General features: G+C 40.1%; 1 protein-coding gene across 6 annotated transcripts in view; it reads left to right on the forward strand.

Moving 5' to 3' along the window:
- The window catches only part of FOXP1 (forkhead box P1), a 639,921-nt gene that overhangs the window by 88,953 nt on the left and 528,742 nt on the right, over positions 1-22,226 (forward strand). For 5 of the 6 annotated variants that reach the window (XM_017892176.1, XM_017892168.1, XM_017892169.1 and 2 more), the window contains exon 2: positions 1,544-1,673. The exons of the other annotated variant lie outside the window; for it this stretch is intronic. The gene's annotated coding sequence lies outside the window, so the exon portion shown is untranslated. The remainder of the gene's footprint in view (positions 1-1,543; positions 1,674-22,226) is intronic. 6 annotated transcript variants of the gene reach the window in all.

Here is a 22,226-nt window from a genome sequence, read left to right on the forward strand (position 1 = left end):
ATCTACATTGGTTATTGTTTGGGATTGGGTTGGTAGTTAAGGTAGGGTCAGAGAAGTAGGAAGTGACCAGATTATGTAGGGCCCTCAGGCCATGGGAAGAAATTCAAATTTTATCCTAAAGATGGTAAACAACTTCAGCCCTTTTCTTTTCTTTTTTTTTTTTTTTTCTTTTTTTGCTATATGACATAGACCTCATGGCTTTAGGTAGCATGTCTGAGCCTTGGAAGTACTTCCTGGATCTCAGAGCTGCTTGGAGGCTTGGAGAATAGGACTTTGCCATTCGACTCGAAATGTGGTCCATGATTGGTAGTATCAGCATCTCCTGGTAGTTTTCTAGAAATGCAGAATCTCAGGCCCACTCCAGATCTAGTGAATCAGAGCCTTCGGAGATGGGTCCCAGGAATCTGTATTTTGAAATGCTCCCCAAAAGATGCTTATGCACAGAAGTTTGAGAAGCATCAATCTAGAAGACATCTGGACAGATTTCTACAGGACTTAGAGCTATGCTTGTTGGAGAAGAATGGAAGCCTTTCCTGGGCACCCAGGGGATGCTGCCAGCCACCGGGGGTGCTGGCTCAATAGGGTTAGGTACTGGTGCCAGGGTTAGCATTCTAAGCGCTTGAAAAACTCTCTGGTCACAGAACATCTTCAGTGTTGATGGCAGGTCAGCATAAGAGTGAATCATGATAAAAACAAAATAAAACCAAAACCTCTATTTAATCAGTACACTTAAAGGAGAAGTTAGTAGTTTAAAGTAGTTAGAAGAAATATACTTCTTTCAAAAAGACAGAAGCTTAGAGGTGGAAGGAACTTGAAGAGCATCGGTTAATGCCCTGACCCTACAGGTGAAGAGACTGGAATCTGGAGATGATAAATGACCGTCCTGGGGCCACACTAGTGATTGAAGACCATACTGGGTCCAGAACTCAGGCTTCTCAACTTTTGAGCCCTGACCATCGCACAGTACGTGCTTTCTTGATGGAAACATCTCCATGAGTATTGCTCCTTATGTAATCCATAATCATTTTTAGAATAAAACAGAATTATTTTGGAGAAAAAAAAATGATGATTACCTTTCCTACTAGTTTTAACGTTCATTATTACTATTAGTATTTCTAAAATAATTTAAAATTATTTAATTTTTTTGTTTACTTTTTTTCTTCGATAAAGATCACAACTTAATAGGGAATGGGTACATTTATCTGTGTAATATTTTAGTTAAAACAGTTTATTGTTACCTGAACACTTGATAATGGGAAGTGATATTTTCATATGCTAAAATATTTAAAATACTTGGTACAAAGCCCATAATAAATAACAACTTTTTGGTGTATGTGTTGAAATGATTAGTAAATGTATCTTTCAAAACGGTATTTCCGGTTCATATTTGACAGCATCACACTTGATGTATTGACATACCCTGGCTTGAACGGTGTTTTCCCCTACCTCAAGAATCTATGTCTTGCTGTTTTCAAGTGTAAGGAAGTGGTGGTTTTAGAAGTTACATCTTAGTTATGTGTAAAAAAAAATTTTTGTGTTGCAGTGTCCCAGAAGCTTTTGTTGACAATTCCAGTTTCCGAACAAAACATTTCGACAATGGTGAGGGCTTCGATCCCTTCTCTGATTTGCTGTCAGCCATGAACGGATGGATGTGATGCCTGCTAGCCAAAAGGGTGAGTGAATGAATGTTTGTGATTATTCATCTGAAAATTCACAAGACAAAAAGTCCTTCAAGACAGTTGCCCACCCAGGATGAGAGCTTCTCATCTTGAAAGAAGGGACAAACTCCATCATTGTTTTCTGGTGTAATCTTTTCAGATAATTCCTACAGTGATCTGAGGATTTATAAAAGGCATAATAGGACATAGGAGAACTTTCTCTGCTTGCTTCTTTGTTTTAATCATATTCTGAAGAGTGGACCATGTCAGTTTTGGGTCATGTGCAACATTGAATGAGTAATTGCTTTTTTGGTCTCATTACAACTTGGTGATAACATGAGCCACCATGAAATAATACAATAATTTTTCATCTTGAGTTTTAGGGAAAATTTGAGTCTAATTTGTTCCTTCAGAGAGTCCCATCCCAAACTTTTTGTATGATCAGGACTTTTGAGAAAGCCAAAGGATTGGAAACTTGGGATTTTCAAAGATTTTTTGAAAGACTTCTGGGATTTTTTTTTCTATTGTATAGAAACCTTACTAGGTTATTCATTGCCTTTTTAGAGGGAGATTAGAAGGGACATGATGATATTTTTCTCTGTGTGTTTTCCATCTATCCTGTTCCTCATCAATCAGTGACTCCCCTGTAGTAATGAACACTGTGACTTGTTGTTACCAGAGACAATGATTGGTTGAGGCCAGGCATTTTGGGTGACAACTCTGACGTCATTTGTGGTAGCCTTGTCACTGAATGAGGTCAGTTTTATGGAGAACCGTATCATTTCAGGGTTTGTATTGAATGACATTTAATGGTAAGACCCATTGGCATAAACTCATCTTTTTCTGTCTTAGTGCAGTAATATTGGAAGCAAATTGTAAATAATGGAGAGAAGGGTAGTGAAGCAGAAAGGGCACTGTATTGGGAGTTGGGAGGCTTAATAGTAACCTGGCATGGGGCAAATTAGTCTCTCTCTTCTTTGATTTTCTTTCTTTCTTTTTTTTTTTTTTTTTTGGAGACGGAGTGTTGCTATTGTTGTCCAGGCTGGAGTGCAGTGGCGTGATCTCCGCTCACTGCAACCTCCGCCTCCCCAGGTTCAAGCAATTCTTCTGCCTCAGCCTCCTGAGTAGCTGGGATTATAGGCGCCTGTCGCCGTGCCCGGCTGATTTTTGTATTTTTAGTAGAGACAGGGTTTCACTACATTGGCCAGGCTGGTCTCAAACTCCTGATCTCAGGTGATCCGCCTGTCTTAGCCTCCCAAAATGCTCGGATTACAGGTGTAAGCCACCACGCCAGGCCTGATTTTCTATATCTAAAACAAAGCATAGAATAGGTTAGAGGATCCTATTCTATCAGTGTTATTGAGGCCCTAGAAATTATCTGTTTAAACACCTCAGTTTACAAATGGGACAGCTTAAGTCCATAAGTCTAGGTGGGATGGCTAAGTCCCTGGGGTTGGTCTGGACTGGATCACAGCTGTTTGGTCATGATTCAGTGGTTCTTTCTAGCTTATTTCAATTACAGAGATTAAGACATCCTGCCCATTTAGCTTTGTAAACCTCCTCTGATGATGTGTCTAAGACATTGTTATGCTTTCAATTATTTGGGCCAGATTTGTAAAGATTTTATAGCTAGAGGTCATTTTGACAAATCCTTCCCATTTTATACATTAAAAAATACGTTAGTTTTATTGTCCAGAGAAACTGTGTTCATGGTGAAGCAACTGGCTCAAATATTAGCGACCAGATGATTTTCAAAGAACTATTGGCTCGAAAAGGCACTTCCTGTCAGTTTGTTAACTGATAACTTATACTGGTTCTGCTGGAGCTAGAGAGAGAGAAAAACAAATCCAGTCTCCTATCTTCCCTACAGTATTACTTCTGTCAGTGGCAAGAAATAAGGCAAATAGTAAACAGTAACACACAGGCAAGGATGTCCACAATGAAAATAAATGGTTAATGGAGTCATGAAATTTTAGGGTTGTTGGTGATCTTTGATCTTTTTACTGGGTGGCCTTGGGCAAGTTGTGTGGTTTCCTCACCTGTGAACTCCTGAGGTTTTCCATTGCTATGCATGTATGATAGACTTTTGTGGATGGTCTGTAGATTAGTGAACAGGCAGCACGTGCTAAGAAAATTTGTATCTTGGCCAGGTCCAGTTGCTCACGCCTGTCACCACAGCACTTTGGGAGGCCGTGGCGGGTAGATCACCTAAGGTCAGGAGTTCAAGACCAGCCTGACCAATATGGTGCAACCTTGTCTCTCCTAAAAATACAAAAATTACCTGAGTGTGGTGGTGGGTGCCTGTTGTCCCAGCTACTTGCGAGGCTGAGACAGAAGAATTCCTTGAACCCAGGAGGTAGAGGTTGCAGTGAGCGGAGATCGTGCCACTGCACTCCAGCCTCAGTGACAAAGTGAGGCTCAGTCTCAAAATAATAATGATAATAATAATAATAAAGAAAAGTCGTACCTTTAGGAATTCAGGTAGAGTTGACAACAAAGCCTTGGTCTAATTCATATACACATGAGAATTCATGAAAGTTGTTAGAATTCTGAAGGTATTGAAATAACAACAAACTCAGGTTTTTGGTTACATGTCATCTCTGTCTTTGGTATTGAGAGAGTCTGACTCAATCTCACTGTTATAAAATTGATGTATGAAATTGAACAAAACCACATGAATGAATTTGTTGAAGACGAGGCTCATTTTATTCATTAATTTCAATTGGGTTTGGCCCATTATTTGAAAAATCCATCTGAAGAACTATGATGAAAATGGTATCTGTTTTGAAAAAATGTACTTTTAGGCCTAGTGGAATACTAGGTTTTTTCTAAATAAGGAAATTCTTAGTATTTGTCAGGCTTAAAAAAAACTTCCCTTCTCTGTATTTTTTAGTAGAAGGTAGAGGTATCCTGTGAGCTGGACCACATGTTCTGATTTTCTATTCTCCTTCCATTTTTTTTTTTTTTTTTTTTTAGACAGAGTTTTGTTCTTGTCACCCAGGCTGGAGTGCAATGACACAATCTCAGCTCACTGCAAACGATTCTCCTCCCTCAGCTTCCTGAGTAGCTGGGATTGCAGGTGCCCACCATCACACCAAGCTAATTTTTGTATTTTTTAGTAGAGACAGGGTTTAATTATGTTGGCCAGGCTGGTCTCGAACTCCTGACCTCAGGTGACCCGTCTGCCTCAGCCTTCCAAAGTGCTGGGATTACAGGCGTGAGGCACTGTGCCTGGCCCCATTTTTTTCTCAAGGTGCATTTCCAAGGCTTGCTCAGAAGACTCACTGTCTCCCTCTGTGCTGCAGTGACTGGCCTTCCATGCATTATGCATCTGATAGTCATTCCATTGTCAAACATTTATTCACAGTCCTGTGCCTTTTAGAACTTTACAGTTTATTAAATAACCAAAAGAAGCACCAATTAATTGTTGCAGCTGATAATTTGGAGTCTTTAGGCTTGAAATAAATTCTAATTCTGAGTGAAATGTTTCATGGTAAGTGTCCTCCTGGTAGACCAGGGTCAGAGTCACAGAGGTAGGCAACCAGAACAACAAATTGCCTCACTCAAACACAAGGAAATGAAACCATGAAATAAAAGGTTTCCTCAAATAGATCATTATGGCCAATTTTTTAAGGTCAGAAGATGGTTAATGTACTCAATTGATGCTGGCGATAACCATGCTTGCATAATAAATTAACTTAGAGGCAGGAGACAGCGAAAGAAGGGCTGAGCACTTCGCATCTCTCTTTGTGCTGTGGCTCTTTAATGCCACCGTTCACCAGGAAGGAGTCAGAGTTGGCTCCTGTTTTCCTGGTGTGAAGCTTTAGTTGACACTGGTACCTATAGGATGCACATCACGGGATTTCCAGAGTGAAGACTGGCAATGCCTGCTGCATATTTAATCGGCAGTTAACTGCAGTGTTATTAATAAATGTGATCATGGCGATTTGTATTTGCATAGAGTTGTTTTGAGAAGGGCTGACTAGAGATGGCAAATGTGTCGGTTTGTTCGTCCGTCTCTGCTTTGTCATTACATCGTCTCTACCAATAAGTTTTCCCTTGCTCATAGATCTGGTGAAAAGACATAAATGTCGTGCAACATTGTGTGCGATTTGCTCACAATTGTTTTCCCTTATTTGCCCAGCCTTCCTCTTTTGATCTCTCTCATGGTGAAATTGCTACCTTTCGACTTACTAGGAAGTTTAAACATGGGCAGATGCATCCTTCTCACCGAAGACTTGGTGAAGGGCTACTTATTGGCTGGGAGTTCCTTTCTTTTTAGAATAAAACTCGAGAATATGGACTTTCCGTGACCGGTTTTGGGGTGGGGCAGCGGTGGCACAGCTTCCAGAAGGTATGTGCAGCTGGCAGGTACCTTGGGCCAGGAGAGCCAGCTGACGGGGTTCCTTTCTGGTCTGCTGTATGCTGCAGCCTGTCAGAGGGCCAGCCCACTATGTTTTACTTAAACTTCCAGTCTCTGGAATTTTGACTTTGAAAAGTAATTTTAACAATTTAATAAACTACATAATATGTTTTATAAGCTGGAGCGAATGATCTTAAGTATTTTGGTCTCTTTCATAACACAATGAACCTAATATTGGTAAAAATACAGATCTTCACTCACACCATAAAGACAGTCTAGATTTAATAAGCAGTTATGAGTGCTGGCAGCTGCCTATCAGATTGTATCACTCAGGCTCCCGCATGCGAAGACAGTGTCAACTTACATTTTATCTGTGAAGTATTTTCGATGCGTTTATTTTGCCTTTCTCTCCAGTTCCTAACCCAATACAAGTAATGTAATTGGCTAAATATTTTCCACATAGCTAACTGGCTAGGGGCCAAGGTGGAAACCATTGTCTGGCTTGATGAAGATCAGAAATTAACATGACATTTACGTGGAGGTAATGGAATATATTAGTAATGCAGTAATTCAGGATGGTGAGACAGTGTCCATCCCTTCCTGCCCATAAGCAGCAGGAGGTGTTCAGCAGATGATGAAAGAACCTCCAAACCCCCACCCCAGTTCCCTAGTACCACACAGCAGTAGCCAGCCCATCCCTGTGTCAAATTTACTTTTAAGTTCTTCAGACAGAACTGTAAGACAAACTAATGAATTATTCCATTTGTCAATTAAAAAATAAAACCCCCAACCCCTATTTTAAGATTAAATTCCAATTAGAAGATTGCATTTAATTCAGAAGCTATAACATTGTTTTAATGAATTCTGTTGGAGGTGACAGTTTATGTGAGATAAATTTATATGGTGTAGATAGATGTAAATTCATTGGATAATGTTAAACATGTTACTTCATATATATTAGCTGTGAAATTTATTTCTTCTCTGGTTAGGTCCCTAAGGAGGTAGAGTCAGAGGGAAAAAACATATCTTCAAAGAAAGAACCCTTTCTGTCCTCTCAGATATTTCTCTAAAACAGCCTTTTCTCACTTTTATTAAAAAAAAATCTGTTAAATTTCTGCATTAACTGAATTTATGATTCTTGGTGTATGCTATTTATAAAATTGAATATAGGTTTTATGATATAGGAAATTAGTCTAGGAATGAGACTATGATCCAACTTCGTAATAAAGGTAATCTGCATTTATATTGCAGGTATTTTCCATTCCTCTCTAAGCCCCTTATGGGATTATACACACATTTTTCTGGACATACAAATTCACCATAAACTTCTAATGTATTGGGCAGACTTTTATTCACATGATACCTACACAAAACATCAAACCTTTTGGCTAAATTAGAAGTGGCAAACATTCTTGACACACTTTCGATTTTATAGTTCCCCTTTTCTGTGCCCATCCCGTGCCCTGGCAGACATCATTGAATTGATCATATTCTGTCCTTTACTGAGTGTGGATGTGGCCTCAGAATTATTCCACCTAAATTATTGTAGGCAAGCTTACAGAGCCACCATTTACGTGAGTATGGCCAATGCAGTGTATAAGGTATAAGGCCGGGGCTTTTGAGTGATCTTTGCAGTTTGTCTTTGTATACCCAGTACTTACCCTAATATCTGGCAGACAGTTTTTAAGCAGTCCATATTTCACATAGTAATGAAAGAATCTGGGCTGGGTACTGTGGCTCACGCCCGTAATCCCAACACTTTGGGAAGCCAAGGCGGGAGGATTGCTTGAGGCCAGGAGTGTGAGACCAGCCTGGGCAATATGTGTGCACCACATTGACTTGTTAGGTAGTTTATTTTCTACCCTTCAGCAGGTTTTTGTGTTATGTCTGTGAAATGTTATAGTTTTGTAGTGGGTTTTTTTTTTCTTCAACTTCTGTAACTTTGGAAAAGACAAGAGTGAGTCTGTGTCGCTCTCTTTTTACCTGTGTATCAACTGAGGCTCTAACATAGCAAGGAAGTGGTGATGTGAGAGCCAAACCCAGACTTTCACTCTCCGGGTGCAGTTGCTTTCTCATAGGGAGAGGCACATACATGCCGGGTGCTGACCGGTGCAGGGCAAGTTTCTTACATTTTCCTTTTGCATATTAATCTTAGTTTTTATCAATACACCAAAGCAAGCTGTACCCAGGAGGAAGGCATTTAGCTATTACATTTCAAATGATATCTTCCGTGATGTAAAATTCTAGGAACTTAAACTCCATTGCATATTGTTTTTGAAAATATTCTGTTTTCTGTTAAGTTGGTTCAAGTAATGCACAGAAGCGAAGACAAGGAAATTTCCATTCAGTTTATATGCAGGCTGCTGAGCTGCCTGTTGCAAATTGCCATCATTTTATTCTGTCTTCAAGAAAAATAAGCAATTAGTACATTTAAGCTACCATTTAGCTAATGTACATTTTAATTTTATTTCAATGTGTTGCATATTATTATTTCTTTTGGTCATGAAAAGCAGAGTTCGGGAAAGTGATTTTGGTGAACACGTGAATTGTTACCCTTTTGGCCTGTAATAATAGGATGATACGGTTGACTTTGACTAAGGATGACAAAATCAGCAGGCCCCCACAGCAGCAGGCCTGTTCTGATGGTGGCTTTTGGATTTTTCCCTACAGGTATTCTATGTAGCACCAACCAATTGATTGGAATAGGCTCATGAGATAAAATCTTTTTATCCCTTCTGTATTCAATGAGATTTTAGTAATATTTATAACAAATAATTAGAGAGCTATTCTTTAGGCACTTACTTTGGTTCAAGTATCACCTTGGTTATCTTATTGAACCTTAACAACATCTCTGTGTTCTAGATATTATTCTGGTTTTAATGTTGAGAAGACAGAAGGTTAGTGCATAAGTCACCTGCTCAGAATCGCATAGCAAGAGTGAGAAGAGGGTTTTATTCCAAGTTGGGCCAATTTCAAAGCCTTTGTCTTAACCCTGAGGACATGCTACTTCCTCATCTTTGGATAGATTCTGTGGTTCTTTAAGGTCTTTTTGATTTAGGCAGAGAGGATTTTGTAGTTTCTACTTGTCTTTGTGAAAGAGATGGGATCTGACTTATTTAAAACAGCAGCTTCATCTGCAATATTTTTATAGAGCCAGGAATGTCAAAGGGAATGGCTTCTTCCAAAAATGTTCTCCAAAATATTCCTCACCTCCTGGCTTTTCCTCAGTTGAAAATCTCCCCAGAGTCATGTCACTGGATTCAACACTGCATTCTTTCTGTGGTTCTTTTTATTTTATTTTTTTGATGGAGTCTCTCTGTTGCCCAAGCTGGAGTGGAGTGGTGTGGGGTATGATCTTGGCTCACTGCAACCTCTGCCTCCCAGGTTCAAGTGATTCTCCTGCCTCAGCCTCCCTAGTAGCTGAGATTCAAGGTGCCCGCCACCACACCTGGCTAATTTTTGTATTTTTAGTACAGACTGGGTTTCACCATGTTGGCCAGGCTGGTCTTGAACTCCTGACCTCAGGTGATCCACCCGCCTTGGCCTCCCAAAGTGCTAGGATTACAGGCGTGAGCCATCGCTTCCAGCCTCAGTTATTATTAAGGGAACTTTATTCTCCCTATTTAAAAAAATTGCATATTGAATTACCTAAGAGTGAAATGACATGTCAGTTGCAAGTTCCTTTATGAATCTTCAGAAAATAAGAAAAAATGTTGGAGCAGAAGCTTGATAAATCTAGAATCTAAATGAAGGATATAAGGGGGTTTGTTATACAATTTTCTCTACTTTTAAATATTTTTGACCACTTTTATTGTATAAAAGGGGTGTTGGGGAGATGAAGGCTTATCTAGCTCACTATCTAGTCTAGTGGTTGATAAACCAATCACAGGCAAGATAGAACCAGGCCTCTGCACCCCTGTCCTCTACCCCACCCCTGCTGGCCCTCAGCTGCCAGTGTAATTTAATTGATGCGGGTTCTTAGGGCAAGGAGATGCTGACCTCATCAGCCCATTTTGTCCAGGAGTAATTTACTGGACAATACAGATACAGTGTCTTTAACCTGACATACCAGCACTCCCCAACTAACTTATAAAATGATAGTAGTTGTCATAATTGAGCATGTGTGACATGCCAAGGGCTATAATACATGTGTTACAGATTTTTATTTCTAATCTTCCTGTGGGCAGTGTTTGGAGGGCTGTAGAGGAGACCTGAATTTAGGGCCTGTCAGATTTTCTTCTTTACCTCCACGTTTTTTGTTTTTCAGAGTTTCATCTCAGCACTGCCTGAAGCAGATTAAATACAGACTTCCAGGTCCACACTGAGACACAAGCCCTTAGACTGGTTAGGGAGAGAGTGTCATCTCTGCAGTTGAGTGGATAGCCTCAGGTCCTGGCCCCAGGACTCAATAATACCGTAACCCCGGCCATGTCACATCTCCTTCCAAGCCTCAGTTTTCTCTTCTGCCAAATGGGGACAGTGGTGTCATCCACACTATTGGCTGTGAAAAGTCCTTAATACAGTGCTTGACACCTTGCAAATGTTAGATATATGCTGCTTGCAACTGTATTGGAACCTTTTTGAGACATTTGCCCATTTCCTGATAAAATCGAGAATATTGAGGATGTAGCAATGAATGCTCCAGGTGGCACTATTTGGTGGGTAAAATTTAAACCTTACATATCCTAGAAGTGTGCTTTTTGTAATTATTAAAAGCATTTTAAAATAAGTATTAGAGTTTTACTTAGATGTTTGAAAAGAATTCTGTCATCAAAGTGTATGAGAGTTGACAAGTGTAAATATGCAGTTAGACAGTTTCAAGGAACGTGTATTATTTACTGATCAATGTAGTGTCTCCTTTGGAGCCATTACACTCAGTCAATCTCTCCACGCTGTTACAATCAGACTATGGATATGCATATTAAAATATAAGACAGTTATTGTGTATGTGTGGCGGCAGCTTTTTAATTGTTAATAATGTTGCTGCTTTAAAGAGGTATCAGGATAGTTTACGCTTAGGATGGTTAATATTCTGCAGAATTGCATGAGATATTAGGGGAACCAAAACTCGGGCTGGTGGAAAATGAGGCCAGTCAGTGGGTGTCTGTGCTTCTAGTCTACGCCCCGGTTACAATAAATGAGCTTTTAATGGTGGTCCTAATGTGGGGGTAGGTTCCTTCTGTTCTTTTTTTAAATTTTTATTTTATTTTAATTTTTTTTTACTACTGTGTTTTTAGGAAAACTTTTATAATTAAAAAAAAGTTTGTGTATGTGTGTGATGGTGGGAGGCTCAGTCTAATTTCTGCCTATAACAGGGATCAGCGAATCTTTTCTGTAAGGAGCCGGATAGTAATCATTTTAGGCTTTGCAAGCCACCTGGTCTGTTGCAACTGTTTACCTTTGTCCCTTCTAAGCAGCCATGGATGGTGTGTAAATGAAGGGGTGTGGCTGTGTTCCAGTACGATTTATTTACAGACGCTGAAATTGGAATTTCACATAATTTTCATGTGTCACTAAGTAGTAGTAGGATTTTCATTTTCCCCCAGTCCTTTAAGAGTAAAAACTATTCTTAGCTCACTGGTGGCAGATTGGATGTGGCCCATGCGCCTATAGTTTGCCAAGCCCCAGTCTGGAAGAAGATTGGGAAGCAGTGGCGAGGATCAGCCCTTTGTTCCCGCTCTCTGGTGTTTCTGCTTGCTCACTTGCTCTTCGGTTTCTGATGAAATAATAATGTCATCAGTTTTTATTTAATGCTTATCTTGAGGCAGGCTGTTCTGCATAATTATTTATTGATTTGGAGTACAATTTAGTGAGGCCCTTCCTTTACTTAATAAAAGACAAAAATATATCTAGATGTAAAAGTGAGGTTCAAGGTGAAGAGTGAAATGAAAAAGGGAAGACAAGTCAAAGAAGAAAAGTAGACTTTGAAAAGTGATGTAAGGCTGGGCATGGTGGCTCACACCTGTAATCCCAGCACTTTGGGAGACCAGATGGGTGGATTGCTTGAGCTCAGGAGGTCGAGATCAGCCTGGGCAACATAGGGAGACCCCATCTCTACAAAAGATAGATAAAAAAAAATTTGCCAGATGTGGTGACTTGCACCTGTAGTGCCAGCTACTTGGGAGGCTGAGGTGAGGGGATTGTTTGAATCCTGGAGGTGGAGTTTGCCATGAGGTGAGATCATGCCACTGCACTCCATCAAGCCTGGGTGACAGAGCCAGACATTGGTCTAAAAAAAAAAAAAAAGTAACATAAGAACTATAGTCTCTTCCTAACCAGTGTTATTAAAATGTGTTGTATATCTCACTAGTGGAGGAATTTAAGATGAATTTTCCGCAAGATAGAAATGAACATAAAAAAAAATTTTGAGTTATGTATGATTAGGCCAGGTGTGGTGTCAGATGCCTGTAATCCCAGCACTTTGGGAGGCCAAGGTGGGTGGATCACCTGAGGTCAGGAGTTCGAGACCAGCCTGGCCAACATGGTGAAACCCCGTCTCTACTAAAAATAAAAATTTCGCTGGGCGTGGTGGCGCACACCTGTAATCCCAGTTCCTTGGTAATCCCAGTTACCCTAACTGTAATCCCCGTTACTGCTGAGGCAGGGGAATTGCTTGAACCCAGGAGGCAGAGGTTTCAGTGAGCTGAGACCGCGCCATTGCACTCCAGCCTGGGCGACTGAGCAAGACTCACCACGTCTCAAAAAAAAAGGTTATGTATTATTTTTAATATGTGTTATATATTAAATTTGTAGCAAAAAATAGACTTAGCACTTCAAGTCTGGCTTCTCAGATGATATTGCTTATTGTAATGTTAATAAAAATTTGATAAGCTTAAGGAAAACTATAAAGATTATTGTGCAAGTGGTACCTGGGTGCAGCAAAGCCCTTAGAGGTGGTATTGAAGGGTTAGAAGTAGGAACTTTTCTTCTGAATGTTCCTTAATTTATCATGAGGGAAGAGTAGAGAGCAGGCGACACATGCGTGTCAGCTGATTGAGTCTAAATAAATCTCTGGAGGACAAGAATGATCAGATGTGCATGTGAACACTCTGGATAGAAGATGCTTCAAATCCTCCCTCCTCTGTTTGCTGGAGATTTTAATCTGTTGTGTCATAAACAGGTGGAGGAAGTCAGGGCAGGGGAAACATGGGGAAGAGTGAATTTGTGGAGTGGGGCATTTTCATAAAACGGAGGCCTGGGTAGAAAATAGCATCGAGTGAGAGAAAGTGTGCGAAGAAGGTTTGTGGGCATTATTCTCAAGGAGCCTTTAGAATAAGGGATGGTGGAAGCCCCACTAAGAAGTCGAAATGAAATGGATGTTTCTCAAGAAAGGTAAGAATAATCTAGAGGAATATTTCTTTTATCAAGTGTCGTGATAAAACTGACTTGAATATGAAAGAGAAAAAGTTTCTGATTGTCACCAAGTCAGAATTTATGAACCAAAATATTGTTTTTGGGGTTGGAGAATAAACATTCAGAAAAGATGACTGCTTAAGATACAGATATCATGATTTCACATAAATGTCCATTGTAATATAAAAGGTAGGAAGTGGGAGAGAGGAGATAACAAAGGTAGAGTTGTGCTGAAAGCTTTGTAAATTATCTTTTTTGTTAAGTGAAAAATAAATGTATTCCAGGATCCAAGTTAAGATGTAGAACCTTTGATGTGTAATCAACATCTACATGTGGCAATATGCACACAGGATGTTGGCCAGACAATTTGGGTTTGAATCCTGGTTCTGCCACCTACTAACGGTATAATCTTGGGTAGGGCACATGTCTCTGTGCCTCAGTTTCCTCACCTTTAAAACAATAGTACCTAACTCATAGGTGATTGTGGGATTTAAATGAGTTAACACACATAAATCATTAGAAAAGAGTTAGCACATAGTAAATTTTTGTAAATTACTGCCAGCTGTTAGCCCGTAAGGTTACCCTAAATAAAATGTTTCGTTTGTGATCATTACAGCAAATTTGCCCTCATTTCTCTAGGATGTGAACTTTTTTGTGTATATATATATGTGTATCTATCAATGTATTGTAGTGGTATGCATCATACACATTCAAAGACTTACACATTCTGTGCTCAAAAAAAGAATGAAGCATAGTGCCTGCCCTCCTTATACCTTGTGCCTCAGTCTTTGAGGCCTGATTACCACTACATGAACTTCCACACTGCATTTCAACAACCTGAGAGATGGTCAATTTCTGTCCTTTGGAAAGACCATTATATGTGTGGCCAGCTGTTAGGGCTAGGAAGTTCTTTCTTACACTAGACTCAAATCTACCATACAAGGGCTTCTCACTCTGGTTTGGTACTTGGGATTCTATAAAACCCATCTCTTCTACATGACAACCTATGAAAGATTTGAGGAGAATTAGCAGATCTTCTTGAGCTTGCTCCAGGTTAAAAGTCTCTTGCTCCTTCAGCTGTTCCTCTTTTGCTTCAATTTTGAGTGCCCTGTGACCATCTGGATTGTTTCCCACAGCACCCATAGTCATAGAGATATATTTTATTGATGTGTCCACATTTATATATAATTCACTTAAGGGTACTTCTTTTTGACAAAACTATCTCCATCATTTGGAAACGAAACGTTGTGACTGTTCTTAACCTACTTCCTAAATTCTAAGTCTAAGAAGCTGGCACGTAAAGAATTACAAATTGTCTCTTGAAACTTTAGTATGCTGGAATAGGCTTTTCCTCATTTCAAGCCAGGTAACTGTGTGGAAGTAAAGGTGGTAACTCCAGTTCTAGTGCCTGCAGTAGCAGCATACTGTGTGCCAGACACTCGGCTCAAGCCTTTGCTTGCAGTAGATCATTTCAGCCTCATGATCATGAGTCCGTTCCTCTTGTTTTGGGGTTTCTTGTTTTTTGTTTGTTTGTTTGAGACAGTCTCGCTTTGTTGCCCAGGCTAGAGTTCAGTGGCGCAATCTTCTCTTACTGCGACTTCTGCCTCCCGGGTTCAAGCAATTCTTCTGCGTTAGCCTCCTGAGTAGCTGGGATTACAGGTATGCGGCACCACACCAGCTGATTTTTGTATTTTTACTAGAGACAGGGTTTCAACATGTTGGTCAGGCTGGTCTCAAACTCCTGACCTCATAGATCTGCCTGCCTAATCCTTCCAAAGTTGAGCCACCACGCCTGGCCTGTTCCTGTTTTTGTTTCTCTTTCCAGATGATGAAAGCAGTGGTAGGGTAAAGTTGGAGACTTCAGTTAGAAAAGCTCAAGAGGAGGATTTTTTGGTAAACATAACCAAGATTAGTTGTTCACATGTCCTTAATCCTTATAATTTTTCTATTCTGTCTACCCAAGAAATGATGTGGTTTATGGTCTCTTTTGCTTTATCCTTTTTCTTTCTTTCTTTCTTTTTCTTTTGTTTTTTTGGAGACAATGTTTCACTCTTGTTGGCCAGGCTGGAGCACAATGGCGAGATCTCAGCTCATTGCAACCTCCACCTCCTGGGTTCAAGCGATTCTACTGCCTCAGCCTCCTGAGTAGCTGGGATTATAGGCGTCCGCCACCACGCCCGGCTAATTTGTGTATTTTTAGTAGAGACGGAGTTTCAACATGTTGGTCAGGCTGGTCTTGAACTCCTGACCTCAGGTGATCCACCCGCCTCGGACTCCCAAGGTGCTGGGATTACAGTTGTGAGCCACCATGCCCAGCCCTATCCTTTGTTTTAATGCATATAAATTGTGCAAGTGATGTTAAAATTACCCCTCCCCCTTTTGGGATAGTCTGCTTTTATTTCATTGAAACTATTCAAGCTAATTTTGAGTTAAAGATCCTGCTATTCTCAATGTGCCAGAGCCCACACACACAACACTGGGGATGGTGTACTTCATTTTCTTTCAGCTTTCTCCAAGTGACTTTCCCACCCCCTTCCTTTCAACAAGATTCTCAGAGAGGAAGCCAATCACAATGTTACTGGGCATGGGTATCTTGAGGGATGGCTGGGTGCCTTCCATGAGACTTAACACATTTCCTGAACATGGTGCCTCACCATGGCAACAGCCATGTCACATGACACATTGGTGACACATGTAAGGTGCTGCCACAACTCATCCCAGGTTGAATGTCTGTGATTCATTGTTTCCATTGACACAGCGACTACTGTAACTTGCAGTTGGAAGGTTCTCTGGTTTTCAGTGCCATTAATGCATACTGACTCCCATGGCGCATGGAGGGCTCAGGGAAGAGAAGCATAAATAAATAAGTGCAGGCTGTAAACATTGCCTTCATTAGCTTTGCGGAGAAATACTTGTTCATCAGTCAACCTCCTTGCCACTCTCATTCTTCTTTTTTTAAGCATATTTTGTTAGTAACACCTTGGAAGCTTGAAAATGATTTTTATTTTTACTCATAGTGGTACCCATTTCTACTTGGCAAACTTCACAAGAGAGAGTTCATGGGGCCCCTTTTAGTATTTATTTACATTCTTCACATGTAGCAGATTTATTGATGAAGGCATGATTCTGGGAATATTTTTTTTCTCATTGTGAAATATAATGAATACTTTACATAAATCAGACGGTAGTATTACGGATCCATGGCTCATGTAGGGGGCTGAAGGTTGTATTCTATCAGAGGACTTTTCTACAGGTCCAAGATGGGTGGTATTTTAACATATTTTAATTTTTGAGTGATTCAGTGAGTGATTAAAAAAGAAGATGTGGAATCTGGAAGACATTAAAGAGATGTCAAGGACAGACGGGTTTTGATTTGTAGCCTAATGAATGTTTTGCCAACTTTTGAAGATTTTTTTGAGAGTAGAACTTTAACCATTTGCTTGTGTTTCTGGCATGGCAAGGTTATTCCTGTTTCTGTTATAATGAATCCAAAGTGAAAATGGGATAATTTTTAATTAGCAAAATTATAAAACGATTTGCAGCCAAATGTTTCTTATCTTGTATAAACTGTGAGGTTTCACATTTTATTTTAATCATTTGAGGAAATTTCATTCTGAAGATCTATTTCAGTTGGTACTTTATGTATGCATACAAATCTTCAATATTAGAAATTAACCTTGTAATATTCTTTTCTATTGTCACTTGAATAATCTGACAGGATTTCAGTCATGTGCATTGCTTGTGTGTATTTTGTAGTGTCATGGTTACATTAGTTGGATGTAGCACTAATATTCAATCTAGCATTATGAATGCAAGGCTCACCATCATAAGAAAAATAGAAATCAAGGATTAGAAATGTTTGCTAACTTTATGTTGTATGGTTTTGTACAGTTTAGAATTGCTTTTGTCGAGCTTACCTATGTAATTATTTGAATCAAAAATTTTATAATTTTGCATTTTGCTATAAATAATAGAGAACTATTTTAAAATATATTTTATTAAGGAAATGAGAATAATGAGTTAAGTCATGGCAACGTACACATAATTCCCAGACTTTTCATTTTATGATGCTTCAATTGCATTTGATTATGAGAGTTTTACAGTTTCTGGGGCTCATTAGAGCCCTACATGGAGATGAAAGAATTCTATGGAAATGCGAAAGGATTTATGTTCAGAATTTTAGAATCTGCCTAGACTGGGACACTTCCAGCACCTTGAACTTTTCTACTTGCTAGGTGGTCGGGAGGCCTGCAGCATTGTGTGCTGCTTTTGGTGGATCTTCTGGGGGGCGCTGTGTCACACCTCATTGTGCACCCATTGCTAGAGAAAGAAAGATGGCGGAAACCAGCCAGGCAGGGAGAAAGCTGTATCTGCAACACTAGCTCAAGACTCTGGTGATACATAAAGATCTTTTCTCATTTGTCTTTGAAAACCAAAGGTGTCTCTTACCAAGAGCAAGAGGAAGAATGAGATAAGTGTCAATAAATTTCCTTCAGATGAGTAATTTCTTAATGAAACAGATTATTAAAGCTTAAGCTTCCTGGGGAATTGTCATAGACCTAATCAGTTATTATTAAACTGTGACTAAGACCAAAGGACAGGAAACATAATTTAAAAACAAACACATTTAAAAAAACCATCAATGCGGCCAGGTGCAGTGGCTCACACCTGTAATCCCAGCACTTTGGGAGGCCAAGGCGGGCAGATCACCTGAGGTCAGGAGTTCGAGACCAGCCTGGCCAACATGGTGAAACCCTGCCTCTACAAAAATACAAAAAAAAAAAAATTAGCCAGGCATGATGGCGGGTGACTGTAATCCCAGCTACTTGGGACGCTGAGGCAGGAGAATTGCTTGCACCTGGAAGGCGGAGGTTGTAGTGAGCTGAGATTGCGCCATTGCAATAACAAAATGGCATGAAATTTTACCCATAACCCAAGGACTCGTTCTGCAATGAAATGGCAGTCATAGACCTAACTGATGTGTAACTGCACACCACCTCTCCCTCCACCATCAAATGAAAGAAAAAAAAAAAGAACAAAAGGAAACCAGAAGAAATAGCCAACAGAAGGAAAATAGTTAACCAAATTGTGGCTCAAACTAGTTTGGTTTAATCATTGCTCAAAAAAAAAAAAAAAAAAAAAAACTTGATGAATTCATATTTAAAAAAGAGAACATGAGACAGATTTCTTTCTAAATTAATTCCTTTCATCCACTATAAACACAGCACATCCATAAAGATTCCCTCATGGATTATAACCTGATTGGGAGAAAACCACTTTCAGGCATTTCCATTATGTGGACGACTTACTGACTTATCTAGTTGAAGAGTCACTTAACATCACTATGTTTCGCTTTGAATGCTATCGGATAATCTGCTTTCTTGAGGTTGTGTTCTACTTTGTCATGTAGACTTGTGCATTCCAAACCAGAATGTGTATACCATTAGCACCCCAATGACATGGTAAAGGTATTCCCAAACCATAGAATAATTTATTCTGGTAGATCTCCATGAAGAGGTGGTTTTTTTTCCTTGAAGAGTTCAGTAGGAAAATACATCATTTTTACATTTTGTTTTTATTTTTTGAGATGGAGCCTCATTCTTGCTTCCAGGCTAGAGTGCAGTGGCGTGATCTCAGCTCACTGCAACCTCCGCCTCCCAGCTTTAAGTTATTCTCCTACTTCAGCCTCCTGAGTAGCTGGGATTACAGGTGCGCAGCACCACACCAGGTAATTTTTGTATTTTTAGTAGAGATGGGGTTTCACCATGTTGGCCAGGCTGGCTCGAACTCCTGACCTTGAGTGATCAGCACACCTCAGCCTTCCAAAGTGCTGGGATTACAGGCATAAGCCACTGCGCCTGGCCCATTTTTACATTTTAAACGGCCAAATTTATGCTGGTGTATAATGCAAGATATTCAGCGTTTACAGTGACACTTCCTGCCTACTTAGGTCACCTTTGATTTGTGCCTCCAGACCCTTCCTTTCTCATGAATTGACATTTACCACCCTCTTCCTTCTCCCGATTGCCATGAAGGTATATTTTGGTAGGAATGTTTGAGACCAAACTTATTTTCTGTGCTAATTGTTACTTCTTAAAAAATTATAGTTGCTACTTCCACTGAACATTTTAATCATGGAGTTTGAGTATCTTAGCCTGCTTAATAAAAATGCCTGGGTGTTCCTTGCACATAATAGGAAATTGTAGGATGGTGTAGGGGTAGCATCCAGGAGAGAGGAATGGTCTTGGGTTAGGGGGATGATGTTGGAAATAGAAGTTGGGGGAAGGAGAGATGGAATAGGAGTTGTAGTGAAAGCTGAGAGGATGTGAGGGCTGCCTGCAGGTGGGAGCCATAGGATGGAGAAGAGAAAATCATGACTTCAGACTTGAGCTTGCCTGACACAGCGGATGGCTGTGTGCATAATAGAGATGGGAAACACCATGAGAAAGGCTTCAGTGGGCAGGGACTGTAAACTACAGCAGTGGTTCTCCAGCCTTGTTGGTACCAGGGACCAGAATCACGGGAGACGGTTTTTCCATGGACCAGAGAAGGGGATGATTTCAGGATGATTCAAGCATATTACATTTATTGTGCACTTTATTTCCGTTATTATTACATTGCAATATATAGTGAAATAATTATACAACTCACCATAATATAGAATCAGTGGGAGCCCTGAGCTTGTTTTCCTGCAACTAGATGGTCGCATCTGGGATTCATGGGAGTCAGTGACAGATCATCAGGCATTAGATTCTCATAAGGAGTGCACAACCTTGATCCCTCACATGTGCAGTTCACAGTAGGGTTCGGGCTTCTATGAGAATCCAGTGCCACTGCTTATGTGACAGGAGGCGGAGCTCGGGTGGTGATGTGAGCCATGGGGAGCAGCTGAAAACACAGATGAAGCTTAACTCGCTTGCCTGACGCTCACCTCCTGCTGTGCAGCCTGGCCTCTAATGGGCCACGGACACCAGTCTGTGGCCTGGGGATTGGGGACCCCTGAACTAGGGTACTCGGAATTTGGAGATGAGGGTCAGAAATCTGTCTAGAAATACCTAGGTGACAGTCATAATTTATCTTTCTTCAAAAACCTTCTTGCTCTTTTCTCTTGATCACATTTATTCTGGAATGGTTGCACTCTACTCTTCTTTTCTAGGCCTCTTTTAGCCAGTTAAATGTGATTTAGGTTTTTTACTGTTTCATTATCAGTTATACTATACTTAAGCCACAGAGAGAAAAGCCACTAATTCTCTTGCTGTTGTGAAACAATAAAAATAAACATCTAAGTGTATTTCCTTCTAGTCTTTTTTAGATACAGAATTTAAATAAATACATAGTTGCAATTATCTTGTGCTTATAACTTTTTATCCTACTTTCTTTCCCTAGCATAACTATTTTCATATTGCCATATTATCTTTTATGAACTGTGTAATAGATCATCAAGTCATTGCACAGATATTATTAGGTGCCTACTCTGTGCCAGGGCCTGTTCGGCATCTTTCAGGTGACATTTCCTACCTATGTAGGGCTTCATAATTAATCACTGTCTTTCTCTATGAGGACATCATCACTATTTGAGATGTAACCATTCTTTTTGTGTGTGTCACAGCTTGCAGGGTATTTATTTTGTAGGATGCCCCCCAGGTCATTGTGACAAGCAGAAATGCTCCCCCACAGCTCCTAATATTGATCCCCTTCTAACTCCCAGTTGAGGATCACTGGTTTAAACCATAATTTGGTTAACTGTTTCCCTTCTGTTGGACATTTGATTTGGTTTCCTTTTGTTCTCTTTCTTTCATTTGTGAGCGGTGGCAGGGAGGTGGCGGGCAGTTATACATCAGCTGTATCTATGACTGCCATTTCATTGTAGAACAAGTCCTTGGGTTATAGGTGGTTTTTCATGCCACTTTGTTACTTGTGAGAAGGCTATACACAAAATTTTGGGACAATATTTTGACAATGCCTAGAGGAAGGACATATGACATGAGGGGAGCCACTTCTGAATAAGATCTAATGTCGGAAATTTTTGTTTCTTCCTCTCAGTTTCTTCATTTGTTTTCACATCGATCTCATCTACCAGCCCAAAGATGGAGTGTATTTCAGGGGAGTATATTGGGCCATAGTATTGGAGGATGTTTGCAAACCCACAATTTAAGGTCTCACTTAAAATCCTCGTTCTGCCATTTCCTAGCTGTGTGTACCTGGGTAAGTTATTTCACCCAGTTACATCTCTTTTTATTTTCCTCTGTTACATAATAGTATACCCCACAAAGAAAGCCTGTGAGGTTAAATGAGCTATGCATGTGACGTTATTCTCTTACCTAAAATGCAGATCAGTGTTTATCTAATGGAGTGTGGTGGTTACAGGCACAGGCTCTGGTGCCAGGTTATGGATTCAAATCTTTGCTCAGTTATTTTTTAGCTGTCTGGCCCTTTCATAAGTTATTTTGCCATACTGAGCCTTGGTTCCCCATCTGAGAAATTGAAGTTTAAAAAAATCCCTCTTACTGTGTCATCATAAGGACTAACTAATTGAAGGTGCCCTGGGGTGCAATGCCTGCATGTGGTTGAAGAACACCATAAATGACAGCTGCAGAGCTAGACATATCTTGGGGAGTTTGAAGAAGTGGGGTTAATATGTAGACTAGTTTTCTCTTTTCTCACTTTGGGGGAAAAACCAACTAGCATTTCCGTTATTCTCATGTATTTCTCTTATGGACTAAAATAGTTAAAATTAACAAAATGCCTTGTTAGTAGTCAAATGGTGAGCTTGGATGCTCTTTTTATTTGTTCTCTGGACCAGGGCTTCCTGTTGGAGTTCTGGGCTGGTTTCAAAGTTCCAGATGCTGGGC

The sequence above is a fragment of the Rhinopithecus bieti genome, unplaced genomic scaffold (assembly GCF_001698545.2).
Source record: "Rhinopithecus bieti isolate Rb0 unplaced genomic scaffold, ASM169854v2 scaffold_21542, whole genome shotgun sequence".
Classification (NCBI taxonomy): Eukaryota; Metazoa; Chordata; class Mammalia; order Primates; family Cercopithecidae; genus Rhinopithecus; species Rhinopithecus bieti.